This window comes from Lepidothrix coronata, unplaced genomic scaffold, assembly GCF_001604755.1.
Source record: "Lepidothrix coronata isolate B3197 unplaced genomic scaffold, Lepidothrix_coronata-1.0 Scaffold134, whole genome shotgun sequence".
Taxonomy (NCBI): Eukaryota; Metazoa; Chordata; class Aves; order Passeriformes; family Pipridae; genus Lepidothrix; species Lepidothrix coronata.
In genome coordinates this window covers 282,430-300,563 of record NW_016690314.1, presented here as the reverse complement: position 1 = coordinate 300,563, position 18,134 = coordinate 282,430, and the positions used below count along the sequence as shown (strand labels likewise).

Genomic DNA, 18,134 nt, shown 5'->3' with positions numbered 1-18,134 from the left:
AGTGAGACAGGGGAGCTGAGAGTGACTGCCACACACAGCCTCAGCAGTTAACAGCACCCAAGGCACCCATGTTAGTCACCTTCCCGGTGACTGTACACCTGAGTGGCAGCTAAAACTAACCACAAAAACATTCTGAAGTTGTTTTGTTTCCTTTTCCCACTGTGCTGAAGGCAGTTCAGTCATACGGGCAGAAAATCTAGGAGACTCATACAAAGTCAAGTTTGAGACTTCCTGTTTGGAAACACCCCTCATTAACAGCATCATTAGCATGTGGCAGGTGCAGCAATGGGCTCAGGAACTTGGCCAATCCCTCCATGCTGAGTGGGCAGACGGTCTCCAGCCTCAGGCAGGCGTGCCAGGAGTGGAGACTTGCAGTCTCTGATGACATTTACAAGACAGTTGGTTCGTTAGTAAATAAGATCTCTCGTTAACACCTTACAGGGAATAAAAATCAGAGGGAAGAAAAAAAAAAAAGAATGTTCTTTGTGCCTGACCATGTGTGCAGAGTTACAGCCCCCCAAGGCCCTGCTCCATTGGATCTGCATTAAACCACCTGAGTGTGTATTTGAATAAAGCCAAACACAGAATCCCTGGCAGGTACAATGAAGAGTTATTTAAACATCACAAATTACTGTGAGGTACCTTCATCATATTCTAGACTCTCCTCACAGGGCCTGTGCTCCAGACCCGTCACCACCGTTGTCACTCTTCTTTGGACACTCTCCAGCACCTCAATGTCCTTTCTAAATTGAGGGGCCCAGAACAGGACACAGCTGCTGGCCTCACCATCACTGTGTTTAGGGGTAGAATCACTTCCCTGCTCCTGCTGGCCACACTTCCTGATCCAGGCCAGGATCCATTGGCCTTCTTGGCCACCTGGGCACATTCTGGCTCCTGTTCAGCTTCCTGTCAATCCAAACTCCCACCTCCCTTTCTGCCTGGCTGCTCTCCAGCCACTCTGTCCCAGCCCGTGGGGCTGCAGGGGGTTGTTGTGGCCAAAGGGCAGGACCCAGCACTTGGCCTGGTTGAACCTCATCCCCTTGGAATCAGCCCATCTCTCCAGCCTGTCCAGGTCCCTCTGCAGAGCCCTCCTGCCTTCCAGCTGGTCAGCACTCCCCCCCCAGCTTGGTGTCATCTGCAAATTTGCTGATGGTACACTCAATCCCCTCATCCAGATCATCAGTAAAGATATTAAACAGAACTTGGCCCAACATTGATCCCTGGGGACACCACTAGTGACTGGATTCCAACTGGATGCAGCTCCGTTCCCCACCACTCTCTGTGCCCCACCATCCAGCCAGTTCCTGACCCAGCACAGAGTGCCCCTGTCCAAGCTGTGGGCTGCAGCTTTTCCAGGAGTATGCTGTGGGAGATGGTGTCAAAGGCCTTGCTGAAGTCCAGATAGACACACCCACAGCCTTCCCCTCATCCACCAGGCGGGTCACCTGGTCATAGAAGGAGATCAGGTTGGTCAGGCAGGACCTGCCCTTCCTAAACCCGTGCTGGGATTTTAACAGGTTCCAGCTACTTATCCACAGAAACTGCTGGTCATCCTTGCCAGCAACTATTCTGAGCTCTCCCTAGCACACTCCTAAATCCAAAGCCAAACCAAAACCATCTGAGGAAAGCACACAAACAGATGGACAGCTCAAGGAAGTCTTGCTGTGTGTTTTTCACAGCACAGCTCATTGGCTAGATTATAATTGGGGTTTCTAAGAGATAAACAGCCTTTGCCTGTGGGCAATTAACCCTCAGGATGGTGGGAAGATGGTTATGGAAAAAAAACCCAAACAGTAAGTAAACAAAAATGAAAACTGACCCTGAAAAAAAAAAAAAAGAAAAAAATACACTACAGTGCCTTTGCCTGCCTCAGACAACAGCTTGAGCAGGGAACCAACATTGTAATACCAAGAGGAAATGGCTTTCCACCTTACTCAGAGTAGTTAAACAGTCTTGAGTGATGATAACTACAACACAAGTGTGCTGAGGGTCCATCTGCCAACCCAGAGGCTCCATGTGCCCTGCTCTGCAGAGAGAGGAGAGCAGGTCCTGCCCCGAACACAAGGGCTGTCAGCAACCACAACCCAGCAATGTTTCACATATGCTCTCCCTTTCCTCAGAGGGGTCCAAACCAAGCAGCCCCCTGCCTAACCCTGTACTGTCACAGCTTGGGGACAGACAGGATAGCAACTCCCTCCAGGGCTGAGGTGCAAGCTCTCCGAGGACCTAGTGATAAGGTACTTGGAGATGCTATTACCACATTCCTAAAGACGGTTCACCATCAGGCCCCAGCCCCATACCAGCCAGACCGCAGGAACACCACCAGAGCAAAAGGTGACCTGGGACTGCTTCACTTGGCACTGGTGCCAAGAGCAGCATCCACCAAGCGATGGCCTGAAGTACACGAACAAATCCTCAACCACAGCTTGGGGTCTGGTAAAGCCAGCTGCAGCATGACTTGTCCATGGCCTTGTCACCTAATTTAATATGAAATGGAGTTGTGATTCATGTGCCGCATCAAGTGTCAGAAACAGAGTTTAGCTATGAAGGAGCCAGCTGTCTTTTCCTCAGAGCTGTCAGTGGCAGAAATCCCCAAAGCAGACCAGTATTTCAGCTTTAGCCCTCGCTGGGGTCGGGAGGAATGATGGAAGATGCTGCTGCCACATGATGTCATAGTCACTGTATCAGAGAGCACTGCAGGCAGTATCTGTCACAACCAACACAAGCCATTCCACAAGGGAGCTCCGGTGAGTCCCTGTCAGTCCGGGACAATTGCTGGTCCCAGACGCTTCTCCCACAGCACCAGTGCAATGGAGCTTGGTGGGCCTCACATGTTCCCCCTGCTTGACTCCACCTGCACAGGGCCCTGTGCCTCTTGGGAAGCAAACACATCACTAACTAACTGGTTAAGAGGTAGCTGAAGCTACAGAGCTGACTTACACTTTTCCCACCTGTGGTTCAGGCAGTGCATCCCCAGTGCCTGCCAGCCTGGTGCAATGGGCTCAGGCAAGGAACACTGGACAAGCTGTTCCCTCAAATGGGACGGGGACATGCGGGACCAGGCACCAGCTTGGCCCACGAGTACTCACTGACACAGGAGACAGAAGGGACTGACATGGTGCAGTGTAACATCTCCCTTAAGAGGCTGTCTGTGGCCCTTTTAATTCTTTTTAAAAACCAAATTGCTGCCAAAGACATCACCTTCTTGACTTCAAACTTCTGAAATCTTGAGAAAAGGTATTTTTGAGTGCAAAACCAGTAAGGCTTGGTGGCCCAATTCAGTAATGGTTTCCCCAAGCTACAGACTAGTCAAGCAGAAAATCATTGGTGTTGACTGAATAAACAGGGCAACATTGTGGGTGATGCAAGTCCAAGGGAATGGATACAACAATCTGACTGGAAAAATAAAAAAGAACTGAATTATACACAAGGGCTCATAGAAGGTGGAAACGGACGATGCAGCAAAAGATATGGCCAAAATAACATCCATGGATGTTTATTTTAGCAGCTCCTGATTTTTAATCTGAGGGGAGTGCCAATCAGGCCAGGAGTTACAATAATAATGACAGGAAATGAGGTAAACCTAACCAAAAATTAAGTAAAGGAGTCAGTAGGAGAGGGTGGATTAGGAAACAAGTTTATACAAGCTTTTATCAGAAAGTGACTATATAAAATCATGGGTTTTGTTTGGTTTTGTTTTTTTTTAACTCATCCTGTTTTCACTAGTGTGTCTGAATCATATCTCATTACCTGAGACACAAAATTTTTGTTAACACTTCCCAGAGAGTAGAGTGGGTTTGTTTTTTTTTTTTTTTTAATGCTTCAAGCTGCTATCTGATAAATAAAGATTATTACTGCATGTTACATATTCATTTGTAAAGAACAGAGTTTAATTTTGTGGTTGCAAGTTAACTTTGACCTGCAAAGCACTGAAGCAAACTGGGTCTAGAGTCTGGGAGGACAAATGCCTCTGAATGATCCCTCTGCACGATTCGTCTACACAGATCCTTTGCAAGAGCAAGGATTCCCCTTTTTCAGGGGATGTTTCTCTGTTGAGGTTTAATATGCATGCCCCCTCCAAGTGTTTAGTCTAAAGGGCTCCAGTACATGAGCAGAGCAACTGCACGTGTACATTTACTTCACTTCTTTTATTTTTAGCTGTAGTATTTTCTGCAGGAACGACACAGAGCATGACCATAACCAAACTTCATCCTGAAAGCAGCTGATCCAATCAACAGTTCATACAATATTTAGTATTTAAAAACAACAGATTCATGTTTCCTGCAAACATACTGCTTTGTCATTCCTGTAGAACATTTCCTGACACATTGTTTCCTTATTTAAAGCCTTTCTAATATAACACACACAGTACATCAGCTGATACTTGTCACAGCTATGCAACAGAGCTGCTTCAGTCTCCTGCCCTGTTCAAAGACAGCTTGTGTTTGCCCCAAGTGCTGCAGGTGTTCCTGCATTAGCACCACCTAAATCTCTGATATTGCTCCAAGTGGCAAACTCAGTTTGTCAAGGACAAGCACAGTGTGGGCAAGGGCAGTCTGTACAGCCCACGGACACACGTTCCCTGGGGCTGCCGGCACATGGCACGGCTGCCTTGGGAAACCTGGAAGAGGAGAACACTGAGCAGTGAGACATCAGAGAGGAAGGTGTGCTCAAGGGATGGTGAACACCCAGCAGGTCAAGCAACAGGGCACCTGTTCAGAAATCCACAGGGAACACTGAATCAGGTAAATACTGAAGTCACTACACTGCTTTTGGTATTCTTGCAAAAGCCAAGAATCCTAATCGAGATCTCCATTTAGAGACAGCCCTCAGTGCAGCATCTCCTCAACGCGTGGTGGAAAGCTGCTCAGGCTCCCCTGACCTGGCCTAGAGAGCACAGAACATGGTATTCTGTGCTCACTACTCCTCTCTCCAGCTCTCAAGAGGTGATGCAGCAGCCTGATGTTATATGTGCCAAGATGCAAAGCAGACAGATCTATCAACCTGGGAGGTACAACACCTTTAACCCCCGTTTTCCTACTGCCCTGTAGCGCCATGGTCCGTATCACTGCAACCTGGCATTTCTAACAGGGCTGTTTCTGAGAGCCACCTGTGTGCCACTTTTGTTATGAAGACTGATGAATGCAGTGAGACAAAGAATACACGTCCAGTACAGAAGATATTATTCTCCTTTGGGAAGAACTGTGAGTTGATTAAGTCAATGGATTAGACATATGTGTTTCAAACACAGCAGGAACGCTATGCAATCTCTCAACCATGTCTTCTGCAGATGGTAACAGGCAAACCTTCAGCAATGGCAAACAGCACAAAAACAGTCTGAATCCTGGATTTCTTTTTTCTCCAGAAAAGAGCCACAATGGATGGGAAAGCTAACTGTAACAATTCAAAGAGAAATAGCTTCTATTTTGCGTTGCAGATCAGAGCATCAGAAACCTTACTGCCTCTCTTCAATATTTAATAAATTGAGGGAGAGATACTGTTTACTGTTAACTCAAGACAAGGAAAGGGCAATGCCAAGCTACACAGCTCAATGAAACCAAAGAAAGATACTTAATCATTTCTGAAGGTCACCAGCTCCACAGGAAGCAGTATGCTTACTCTTTTTCTACCTGAAGAAGAATATGGTTCTGCAGTTTGTTTACTACTTTGTGAAAATACATTTTGCACAGCTAAAACAGCAAAATAAGAGGTCACACTAAAAAAAGCTACCAATGCAAGTACCTTTCTCTTAACACTGGCCTACATCTGCACCCACCTTCTTTCATTGTTCACTGTTTCATAAAAACCAAATCCCAAAACAACAAAACCAGAAAATCCCAAAAACCGGCACAATATTTGATCTTGTTTATGGATTGCAACACTCACTCAGGCAGGAGCCTTTTTCATACTTTCCAGCTTATGAAGCAAAGAAAAGCTATATAAAAAACTAACCACTGAAAGTCAGCAGCAGTGCCCAGAGGAAAAACACAGCGCTCCCAAGGCTGATGCACAAAACGAGGTCAAATTCCATTAGAGATTCAAATAAAACAGCCAAACATCCAGTGATGCTCACAACCTCCTCACCTTTCCGGGCTCGCAGAAGTCCCTTTCGCAGCACACGCAGGTACAGCAGCACCACATAAACATCCCCGCGCGGCCATGGGCAGCCCCGGCGCTGGGCAGTGCCCTCGGCCGGGCCGCTGGCCGAGCATGGCTGAGCCGGGCCGGCCCCGCTCCGCTCCCCGCCGGCAGCGGCAGCGCCGCTCCAGCCGCGCTGCACGGCCGGGACGCGGCATTTAAAGCTACAGAGCTTCCCAGGCGCTGTGCAACGCTTGGCACTATTTTTAAAACCACACCTTCGAGCCAGAAAAATGGTCCAGGATAACATAACCAAGTCGGGAGCAGATCAATAGAGTCAAAGTGACACAGTTGTTCCTCAGCGACACAACACAACAGACCTGGGGGCAAGGGTCAAGCAAGAATTGATAATCGATTCCAAGATGCGCATCAGGACATAAATCCACCTATAAACTATATGCTCTAATTGCAGCACTGCTGAAACACTGGTGTTTAATAATCCCTAAACACATTTTTCAGAATATTAACATGATCTCCTGGAAGGCTGAAGCTCTAATTAAAAAGTCATTGTCACAGGACTCCAGGACACAACAGAACCAGCACGGCACTGTAACCAGAGCTGACAATGCGGCAAGAATAAACCTCAGCACCACTCATCCCCTACCCCCAAATTCCTTGTCAAAGATAAGGTGTTTTACTATCATATTTAGAAGATATAAAGCAAAGGCTCATCACTCTGCTTGACAGCTCTGACCCACAGCACCTTAAGCCATCCAGCTCCACTACTTTGGACCCATTTGTAAAAGGCACCCTCAGCTCATGGCTCCTTCTCCCCTTGCTCTTCTCTGTGTCACTGATACTCCCTGTTTGTAGCAAACATTATTACTCACCCGGGACAGAGACAAGATGATCCAAAGCCAAGCCATTAATTCAGAGTATGTAAGGTGCTCCAAAGGCTGACATACCAGGAACTGCCAAACCCGACAGGAGTGGAGTGGGCTTTTAGGACTTCCTCACTGCATGAGCCCTGCAGCATGTTTGCAGCCAGCACTGATATAAGGACTGAACTTTCCATTTTTAATTTATGTCTGTCCCTTTGAGCCAATGTCTCTTCGAAGCTCTGACAGACATCACAGTGCTTGGGTTTGGTACATTTGCATTTTTGTTTTTAAATCATTCTCTTTACTTGCAGTAATGCACAGGTAATGTGAAGAAATTCTGCACTGACACATTAATTCACAAAATATAAATTTCAGCAAGGTAACACAGGAGAAACTCCTGACTGACTCAAACCATGGGTAATGTGGAAGAAAATACTACTGTGTACAAAATTCAGTTTTCATTGGGAAAAAAGGAAAATAAGAGGAATTAAAACCTAAAAATGTATTCTGTAGGAATCAAATTTAGAAGACAGACAACAAAAAAAGCCATTGTCTTAAATGATACTGGTATGTCAGGTGGCATTTATGGAAAAAATGATGAAAGGACAAGTGCATTGTACAGGCCATTTAGAACAGGAACTGAGAAGAAAAACAGTCCACAGAGCAGGAACAGTAACATTTGATTCATGCAGGAGAGATGCCATGTTGGTGTAGAGATGTTAAAAGATACGGCCCAAAAGCGTTTCTGTGGACGTTTCTGTGATGTCAGAGAACAGGACATGAAGGACAATGGATGAGACAAAAGGGAAGAGGCAGGTGGATATCAGAGCTGTCTGTGGTGCAATGGGTGACCCGCAGACCCATCCCACCATCGCGCCGTGTCCCCAGCACTGCCAGGGCCCTGCGGCGGGGAGGCGGCTGAGGGAGCGGTGCCACTCCCCACCCCACTTTGTAACGCTCTGCCACAACACCAGCTGCCTCAAAGCTGCTCCTGTCTGCGGGTCTGCGCCTCGGGAAGAGCTCAGGCAGCACCACTGCAGTAACCGAGGCCAAGACATGCGCAGAGCACAAGTGAAAATGAAACTACCACAACTGACCATAATGCCATAGATTCCAAACTGCAACACAGTGCCATGAAAATGACTGCAAAACCCAAAAACTACAGGAAATCTAATTCAACTGACACTTGCATTACTATTTCTCTATGCGTATTCTCAGGGTTAAAAGCTAAGAGTGTTTCTAAAAATCGATCCACTTATAGAAGTATTAGGTATTGAGATTCTCTGCCTAGAAGCATGCTAACAATCAGCACACAGAAACACTGGTATTAGTTGCTGACCTGTACCAAACGAGGATGCCAGCCCCCATCTGCCACATCTCTGCGCTCACCCACGTGTCCAGGGCACGCAGCACAGTGCCAGCACAGTGCCAGCACAGTGCACTGACCGCACTGCAGGCGCTGCAGAGAGCGCCCGGTTCCGTCCGCTGCGCTCCAGAGCCACGGGGGGCACGAACCAGGCCAAGAGCCATCTACCCTGTTGCAAGAGTCTAGTGAGAAATCTCCACTAAAAACAGAAACTGAATAATTTCTGTCCTCGTGCAAGTTTAGGGCACACACTGGATTTGGAATCGCAATCTAACACAATATCAAGAAATATTAAAAAAAAGTCACTTTTTCAAGGAACTATTTCACATTCATATGGCAGATTTCCCTCTCAGAAAGCAGTGTCAATACTGAGAAACACCCAGATGCCCAAAACCAAAAGGTCATCTGTTAATGACAGCAGATCCAATTTAACAGAGGTGAAAGGGAAGGGGGGTAAAATTGCTTGTGTAGAAAGAACATCACTAGCCTTATTTAGGAAGCAGTTTATGTTGGGTACAACCCAGTCTGATTCACAGGAATTTTACTATTGTTCAAATAGGTCATTTCACCATATAAAGGAACAAACAAATCCACAAAAATTCATGAAAATATGCTCATTAGTCTACTTAATATATTCAGAGAGTCTTCTAAAGCTTTACCAAACAATAAAAACAAACCCAATCTACCAAGCTGAATTTCACCTCCATTAAGAGGAGTCGGTCTAGCTCCTCATCCAAGAGGAACCCATGCTTTCCTCAGTGAGTTCTGTTACAGTCCCAAAGTGTGGCAACCGAGCACTGGTGTCCCATGCTGCTAAAAGGAGACTCCTATACTCACGAAGAAATAAAAACATCATAAAAAGAGCATCAACAGCTACTCTTCCATGCAAATGAAACTCAAACAGCTCTGGCACGTTGCAATCCAGCAGCAAGTCAGTGTAGAACTTGCTGCTGCAGGAACTCCAGCAGTGCTGCTGCCCTTGCCTTGCTTCTCCAACAACTTGCTCGGCAGGAGACAGTGAGTGACCACCACATGATGGGATCAAGTCTCAGCAACGTGGGGTGTCATAGGCATTCCCAAGTGTCTCAGCCAAGAAAAGAAAAAGCCTAGTAACTTGAGCCAGTATTGAGAAGAGCAGGGAAGAGATGGGGCACTGAGCACACTTTCCTGCTAAGGGCACTCTCTGCGCACCATCCCACAGCATCAGCAGTAATGGGGGTGCAGCCACAGGCAGCTTGCAGCTTGTTCACATTCTACAGTATTTCTTTCCTGAAGTCATTTTGTAAAACTGGAGAGAGGATGTTGGAGGGGAGGGAGAAGGGCAAATGAGCTTTGGTTGAGATTAGATTCTCATATGACCCCTGTAACAAAATGAGAACTCTTTCCAAGACCCCTTAAAACAAAAAAAGTTCTGGGAAAAAATGCAGCAGGGACTAAATATTAAGTAATGCAAAATATGAAGTTAGAGAGTAAGAAACTGGCAGAAAATTCAATTTCCAAGTTGTGATCATTCTCTCACTGCGCTGTTCCCTAAAGTGGTGCTTAGACTGTGGAGAAAAGGCCACCTCCCCGCTCCCTCCCTCCTTCAGAGTATTTCACATGTGAAATGACTCTTGAACACCCAAGGCACACATCTGACTGATGGGAAGGAAAGCCAGTGTTAGGGCTCCTGACAGCAACAACTGAACAGCGCACCCTGTATCAAGGAAATTGGGAAAATGACAACACAAAAGGAACCGTTAGAGGAAGACAAATTCCTGGCACTGAAACAGCAGAGAAGCCTAAAAGCAGGCTATAATTATCAGAAGGAAACTGGGCCAGCACTGTAGCAGGACATCCTTGATTTGGCTCCAAGTCCTCTAGAGGCACAGGAGCAGAGGGCTCAGGACCGGGCTGGGCACAGCCGGGCAGAGGGCGGCTGTCTCCGCGCGGCCCTGCGGCAGCACTGACCTGCTGGACCGAGCATCTGGGGGTGGTGGTACCACCAGTGCACCGTGTGCCCTCCTCAGAGTCACAAAGGATATGGTGCCCACAGTGCTGTGGGTATGTTTAAGAGAAAAATCAGATTCGTGGTTTTCTAGCTGCTGTGAAATACACATTATAATTTGTCCTGTCAGTTTAGGACACTGCTAAAGCTTCATGGTTTGGACTTCTGAACTCCCTTCCTCCCTTTTGAGACTTAAAATGAACACAGATTGCTTAAAATTCAAAGCCATAGGATTTGCCTTTATTGAGTAGAACTTCATATGGCCAGTGAAGGGTTAATACCCCAACACCACTCCTGGATCAGTAACCTCAGTGATATGAGGCCTCTTGCAGAAGGCTTCCTCCTTAATTCTGTGGTGATCAGTAAGTTCCTGCACAGCTGCAAGACCCCAACACAGATCCTGGTCTTGATCCATACTAACCTCAAAACTGAAACCCAGCAACCTGCTCCCACACTTACTGCCCAGGACAAGGGCTGAAGCCACCTGAACATTCTGCTGGCATATACAAATTACAAACCTGCATGTGATTATAAATGCTGCAATAACCTAATGGTAAGAGGTACCATTTGGGCCAGAAGTACTTTAAGCTAATGCATTATTTAATATTTACCTTCTAATTTAAGCTCCTAGACTTCAAAGTCACTGCACAGAGCCGGAGTTCCCCTCCTCTGTACATACCCACTCGAATAAAGTTTTGACTATATTTGTCTTTTGCAGATTTCCTCAGAGGATGCTCTACGCAGGACTTACTTTCTTTTTACCGGTGGCAGTTTCTTGCCCCAGTTTTAATCATCAGAATAAAAACAGTCCTCCCTTTCTCCACACCTGTTTCCAGAAGTATTTAAAATGTTTCCATTAGTACTTAAGGAGAGAGAGAGAGGTTAGTCCATAAATCCCACATCCCACAGCCACCACTTGAATGAAGTGTGGCTGCACCAATGGGGCTTTTTATAACCAGTTCAGCACAAAACCATCACTGTGAGTCTGAAGGAAGGACCAGGGCAGGCTGTGATGATGCAGCTCAGCACTGGAGTACCACTGAGGGCAGCCCACACCATGCAGATGTCCCCAGGAGGGGATATTCGGAGAGGGAACTGCTGCGTGGATGGGCAGGTCACCCTTCAGGAGACATCAACACCAAGGACATTTCCAAGGGGATTCTGATCACTGCTTCATCAAGTCAACTCTTCTACAGTAACGAGAGAAATCCGGTTGCTGCCTGCCAGATTGCTGCTAGACCAGATCTGCATACATGGTTAAATGATGTCTAGTTAGGAAAGGGCTTCTCAGTATTCATAACCTAGTGCGGAGAGACTGAGCAGCTTGTCTATTCCAGCTACTCATGCCATGATCCAAAGCCTCACTGTAGTACTGATTAAGCTCCACTTCCAAACATGGAATGGAACTTTAAAGAATTCCATCCAAAGGACATACAAAACTGCACTAAATCCCTGTCCATTCCTTTCCATCTTTCCAGGTATGGATAAAAACTGGCAAGTCCCAGATGACTGCCTGCACCTCAGCCTGGCACAAGCAGCCGAGGGGCTCATTGACGGCTGCTGCTTCATGGTCACGGGGAGACCCTCTGCTTCCAGCCACGAGGGAGAGCAAGGGAAAAACTAAGTCAAACTTCAGCAGACCTGTGACCTGCAGCAAAGGGCTTTAAACACTTCTGGTCTTTTTTTTTTTTTTTTTTTTTTTAAATAAACAATGAATTGGTTAATCTGTTAGAAATCTGCATATAAAAAACCAACTTCCTTCTTCCTGACACAGTAAAATACAAAATAAAGACTTTTAGCACACTATCCAACACGGCTCTGGCTGAGCAGAAACCACAAATCAAGGCAAAGTGCCCAGCCTGCATAAAGGATTAAGTTTACCAATAAAGCAAACTAAAAACTGCAGAATGATGAAATGGAACATTTCCAAGTAGGCTTGGTGTGTCATTTCCCAATACTGCTGGCATGAACATCACCCCAGTGTCCCATATGTAAGTCTAACCAATTCAGAATACACACACTCCACCCAAAAACATTTCTTTTAGTCTTAACACTGTGTTTTCCCCAATGACAACTTGGGAAGGTACACAACTATGGTTGAAATTGATTTAATTTCCTTCAAACAGAATTTCACTTGCCAGTTTTCAGCTTTACTGCACATCCATGTATTGAATTGATTACTTATGGTTATCACTGTTAAAGATTTTTGAGCTACCAAACTTTACCTTCTCACATTTTCATCTTATTAAAATAGCAGAAAAAAACTCCAAAACACAAAAAACCAAACAAACCCACAAAAAGCATCTTCTCACCCTTCAGCAACTGTCTTGGTGGTTTAGTTTTGCCATTCAGGGACATGTCAACACATCAACACACGGAGCTTCTCTGTGTCAATCACAGCATTTGCAAACATGAGCTGCCCTGGACATCGTGTGTGCGAGGCAGGATGCTCAGGTTTGCCTGAACCTAAAGTCTGTAGATCAAGGTTTAAGATTTTGTTCCTACCCTGCAATGAGCCCAAGGTGTGCAGCAAGCACAGGACATGACAGGTTACTGCAGCTTAGCTGGCACAGGCTTGTTTGTTAACTCAGTGTTATAGCTGAGGCCTTACACTCACTAAGGTGGCTTGGATACATTGAATTTGACAGGTCTCCTCTGAGCTTAAAAGTGAAAGATAATCTTGGAACACACGTCTTGATTTCTGAAGGAGTTTCATGTCCACAGTCATTTCCAGCTGTACTTCCCCTAGAAAACTGTATGCTTTGCTTTCCTTCTGTTGGTTTGCTTCTCAATGGTCTTCTGCCATGAAAGTAACAAAAGTCACAGTATAACTGAAAATTTGAAGCCGAATTTAGAACTTGCAGAACCTACAAAAATCCTAAAAGCAGAAAAGCCAATGAAACCCACTGATAGCAGTACCTGAAATTCAGATTTGCATAACATGACTCATGAAGTAAACTCCTATATTACGTAGATAGAACTAATAATGCCACAACAGCCTGGGTGTGGAGGAAAGCAGATTCCTCATGAACTATAACTAAGGTGTGAAGACACTCTAGAGAAGACATCTTTATTCCAGAACACCAAACCAAGACGTGAATGCAAGCTATGAAGAGGGGCAGTGACTACATGCACCAGTTCAGACAAAAGAAAATGCTGTTGGATCTTGCAGGTTTCAGAGCAAATACTGAACAAAATCGGGGTTTCGTTTCTGCGTGTGCTGTGGGCTCATGATGTGCAAGAGGCTGCTGCAGTCACTGGCTGGCACACAGCTATCCCTGTTTATTCCTTTCTTTGAAGAGCAAAATATTAATCGAGTGACTTCACTGACTGATCAATCCAGAAGTCACAAGCTCCGACAATCTTTGCTCACAGTGATGTTATCCAGAAGCTTACAAAATTACCTCACCCCAACCACTGCATGTGGGAAGAGCGCTGTATATCGATCAAATGCTCAACACACTGACGGAGAGCAGGAAACTCTATCCCTTCCCACAGATGACAGGGGCAGCTGGCTACCATAGAAAGTAGCACTTGTATTTGAGTATTTTCAGGTTAGTTTGTCTTCTCCATCAAAATTCCCCAAATTTGCATCCCTTTCCTTTTCAGCTATAGCATCCATGACTCTAGACCCAAACTGATGCACTATTGTTGGTGAAGAAATGGCCAAACTAACGTCATTTGGAACTGAGTTCTTGATAAAGCAGGAAGCACATTGGCTTTTGCATTTCTCTTTAATTTCTTTAACAGTATGGACTGCTCTACAAAAGATACCACTGTCTAACCTGCTCTGTTGGTTTGTCTCCATGTTACACCCATTGCCAGTGCTGCCTTCTGGGGTTGCATAACACATTTGGACACTGTATGGATGTGTTGTTCCTACCTCTGCCCTTTTAGCCAATGCTCCTCCCCCAAAAGCTCTCTTACCTAATATTAGCCACGAGAGCACCTCAGCCTTCAGTCTTACACTCAAAAAACATGGGAAATATCCCTTGAAGCTACTGTATTGTGTCCTCATCCAGAGTCTTCAGCCTTGACTCAGTTTTTTTAAGAGTCATTTTCATTTGGGTTATGACCATCTCTTAAGATGTTTCACAGTACAGGGAAATCTGAGGAGCAATTAAATTGTTCAGGGTATGACCCCTGCTCCAAGGAAATGGACTGCTCTTTGCCTAGGCAACCTTAACAGCTATCTGCTCTAGTTTAATGAAGCTTCCAATTGATAACAGCCTGACACTTTAACAGCTTGGTTAATGTGAACATCCAGTAAAGCACTGTCTTGGGTTGATGCTTCTTGGTGGCCTTGGTGAAAGTAGAATGTCAAAGCAGTATTTGAAAAAACAAATACAGAAAAAATAGCACAAAAAACCCCACAAGAAAACAAATGATCCGGAAAAACCTAAACACCCACTATACTGTTTTACAAAAAAAGAAACCCCTACAACTCAAAATTGTTTTCAACAACTAATACATAATTCTTCCTTGCATAGCACTGCACTATTATTTCCATTGACAGCTTATAAAACAACAAACATAACATGTCCTTTCTGCTACAAAGCCTCTTCCCTTTAACCCATATTTCCTTCAACTTTTGGAATATGAATAGAAGAAAATTTGATAATTTCTGACTTTTTTGGAGCGGTACTGAAGACCCAGATACTTGCAGTCAGCTGACAACACAAGAAAGCTGAATTTTTAAAACCAAAGTAATAGTCATGAAAATGGAGTACGTACCACAAAACCACCTGAAAACAGATTGACTGAAAATATTTTCTCCTTTTAAATAGATCAGTCATCACTTATCTTTTTACTACTTCTCCAGACATCTTAGCCTGATGTTGATAATGCCTCATACAAAAATATAAAGCCCTTTCCTTGTCAGCAGCAAAAACTCAAAAAGCTTACGATTTTCTTTCTACTCTCAGCTCACCTTTGAATTCTGCCAGCTGGGCCGGCTGCTTTGCAGAGCTCCACAAAAGGCTCACAAAAAATAAAGAAAATAATTTGAGTGCTTTTAGTATTTTCATGTTTCTTTGTCCCAACAATACAGCTCTGTCCTCTGGGAAGGAGTGTGCGTGGGATGAACACAGCGTGTTCTCCGTCCCATCCCTGGCTCTGCAGGGACACCCACATCCCACACCCCCTTGTGACCTGGGACAGGGGTCCCTGTCCCACCACCAGCAGAGCCTCAGCAAAGCAGAACCTGCACCCAACAGATCCAACCTGCACCCAACAGATCCAACCTGCACCCAACAGATCCAACCTGCACCCAACAGATTCGCATGCACAGGCAGCAGGAGAGGGAGAACGGGGAGATCAAACCAGCACTGATGCCACCAGCAATCCCAGCAGGGATCAGATTTCCTCTAGACTGGGAGTTCACCATTGTTTTCTTCATGAAACACCCAATTGTAAAGCTGACCAAAATATTTCTAGTGAAATATGTAGGCAGACTTTTAAAACAGCACACTTCTCTCCTGAAGAACAGGGAGTTCCCTAGAGCTGTCTTACTACCCTGATAAAACACATTTAAATGCTAAAAAGATCCTAAACATTATTAAAACTTGATCTCAGTCATGTTTCCTCTGCTGTTCACAGTCCTTGTTGCTCACTGAATCTGTACAGAACACCTTCTGACAATTTCTCCACATTCTGTGCTGTTTGGGACAAATTCCAGAAGACTTTGCAGAGGACGTGCATGAGGAATTCAGAGCTCAAAGCTCCCTAGAAGAAATCACCATAACTGGAGAAGCTCTAACCATACACCTGAAAGACATGGACTTTTGGTATTAGAAACCTTTTCTAATCACTAAACCATTCAAACCACAGATTTTTTGTGTTCATGGGCAATCTTCCAACATAGAATCTTTACTCCCACAGCCAGAACCCATCAACCACTTAAAACAAAAACAGTACTTCAGCAGTGCAAGCAGTTTTCCTGATTTTAATGTTGAGCCCAAGCTGGGACACAAACATTGCTTATTGTAGAGCAACAGCAGCAGGAAAATACCTAACCCAATGTGACAAAAGGACAGACAGTGGACACTTCATTTCATTCCCTCAGTGTCGCAATAGGCAGCAGCTCACTGACTTCTGGAAAGCAAAATCCAGCAGCAACAGCAAACAGACATGCTGAGCCCGGGTGTTCAGCGGTGACCTGGGGCTCTGCCTAGCAAACCAGCTGCATCCACAACCCCGGTGCCGCTGACATCTGAGAAGGGAGAAAGCCCCAGGCTGGACGGTTCCGGACGGTTCCGGACGGTTCCGGACGGTTCCGGACGGTTCCGGGTGGTTCCGGCGGCAGGCAGCGAGCCCCCCACGCTGGGTGAGCGGCGAGGGCAGCGCGCAGTGTGACCCCAACACCCCTTCGCTGGCCAAACGTGCCGTACCCCCAGAGCCCGGAGTCAGCCCTGCTGGGCTGAGCTCTGCCCGCACAAAGCAGGACCTCGTAACGTGACGCAGCAGCGCCCTGGGCGTCTTGGCAGGAGCCCCAAACGCATGTTTGAGAAAGCAACTGCAGCCCTGAACGAGCGAGGCATGAACGCGCTGCAGCAGAATCACCAAGGCTGCTAAAAATACTTCATCCCTGACCCCATCAGGAACACATCTCAAGTGAGAGTCTCATTTTACGGAGAACAATAAAACCAAAAAGCAAAACAGCTCTGCTGGCAACGGTCTTGGAAGTTTATTTTAAAAAACAAACACGCAAAACCCAACGTACAGACCTCACATTTGCTTCCATAAGGAATACTGCTGGGTTGAAGGACATGCTTTACACCTCTTCTAGAGCTCTGGCAAGTTGCAACCCAAAAATCTCTTCCCCTGCAACCTGGCACAGGAGGTTGCTGAGGCTCCTGTTACAGGTTAAGGAGCCACCTGCTGACAAATCCAACCTCTGCCCTGCTGAAGGTGCCACAGACACATTGTGCATTGAGTAGTGAGACAGAAGAAACACCCATCACCCGGCTGGTGCCCGTAGTGGGTGCCTCGTACCAGTCAGGAACCAGAGAAAAGCAGAAAGACAGGCTGCACCTGCTCTGTCCCCCCAGACAGGACAGCCTCGAGCCTTCCTCCTGCCCTCCTCCACTGCATGCAGAGCCACAAGTCACAAGGGGCTGAAGGTGAGATCTGGGGAAAACATGTTAAGATGAAGCTTCTATTTTATGTCTGAAGTAGGCACAGCAACCAGACCCCACATGTTTTGGGAAACTGTTGGGTGGTGAGACAATTTACTCTTCTAGGGAAGGAGAAGTGAATGTCCTCACAGAGTACTGCTCTGCAGGCAGACAACTGTGTTTGCCATCTATTCATAACAGATCTAGCCTTAAAAAGAAAGTTATTTTATTCACCAGGCACATTTTCACACAGATTCTGTTCTGTTAATTTTCAATCAGCCTGGCTGGCTCTCCCAAGCTCATTCAAGGAAAGCAGAGGTGGATACTAACTCTAAGAGACACCACACTGTATTTCCCTCACAGTTTTTAGGTCACAAACACAGATAAGCTACATGAGTATACTCTCTGGATCTGTAATAACTATCTATTTAGTAGCAGTCTGACCCGATTATGATGATGCTGTTTCAGGGGAAGTCTGCTTTGTCATACACTGTCCCAAAGGTGGCCCACCATGATGCAATCCCCAACACCAACCTGCCAACCATTCCCACTGCTGAGTCCTTCATTTGCCCCGCAGCCCTGCTCAACAGCAACATCGGCAAAGGCCTTCTTTAAAGACAGGACAATGAAAAAAGTGGAAGAACTGCAGAAATATTTCAAAAAAATGTAACAACAAAAGATGGGCTTAAAAAGGACAAATCTTGTAC

General features: G+C 45.8%; 1 protein-coding gene and 1 long non-coding RNA gene across 9 annotated transcripts in view; one reads left to right on the top strand and one right to left on the bottom strand.

The window, feature by feature from the left end:
- Nucleotides 1–18,134, bottom strand: part of TMCC1 (transmembrane and coiled-coil domain family 1) — a 115,231-nt gene that overhangs the window by 17,774 nt on the left and 79,323 nt on the right. The window lies entirely within an intron of this gene.
- LOC108503261 lies at nucleotides 2,250–4,398 on the top strand. The gene is made up of 3 exons (XR_001876779.1): nucleotides 2,250–2,820; nucleotides 3,506–3,577; nucleotides 4,159–4,398. It is a non-coding gene; the product is annotated as an uncharacterized LOC108503261 (long non-coding RNA).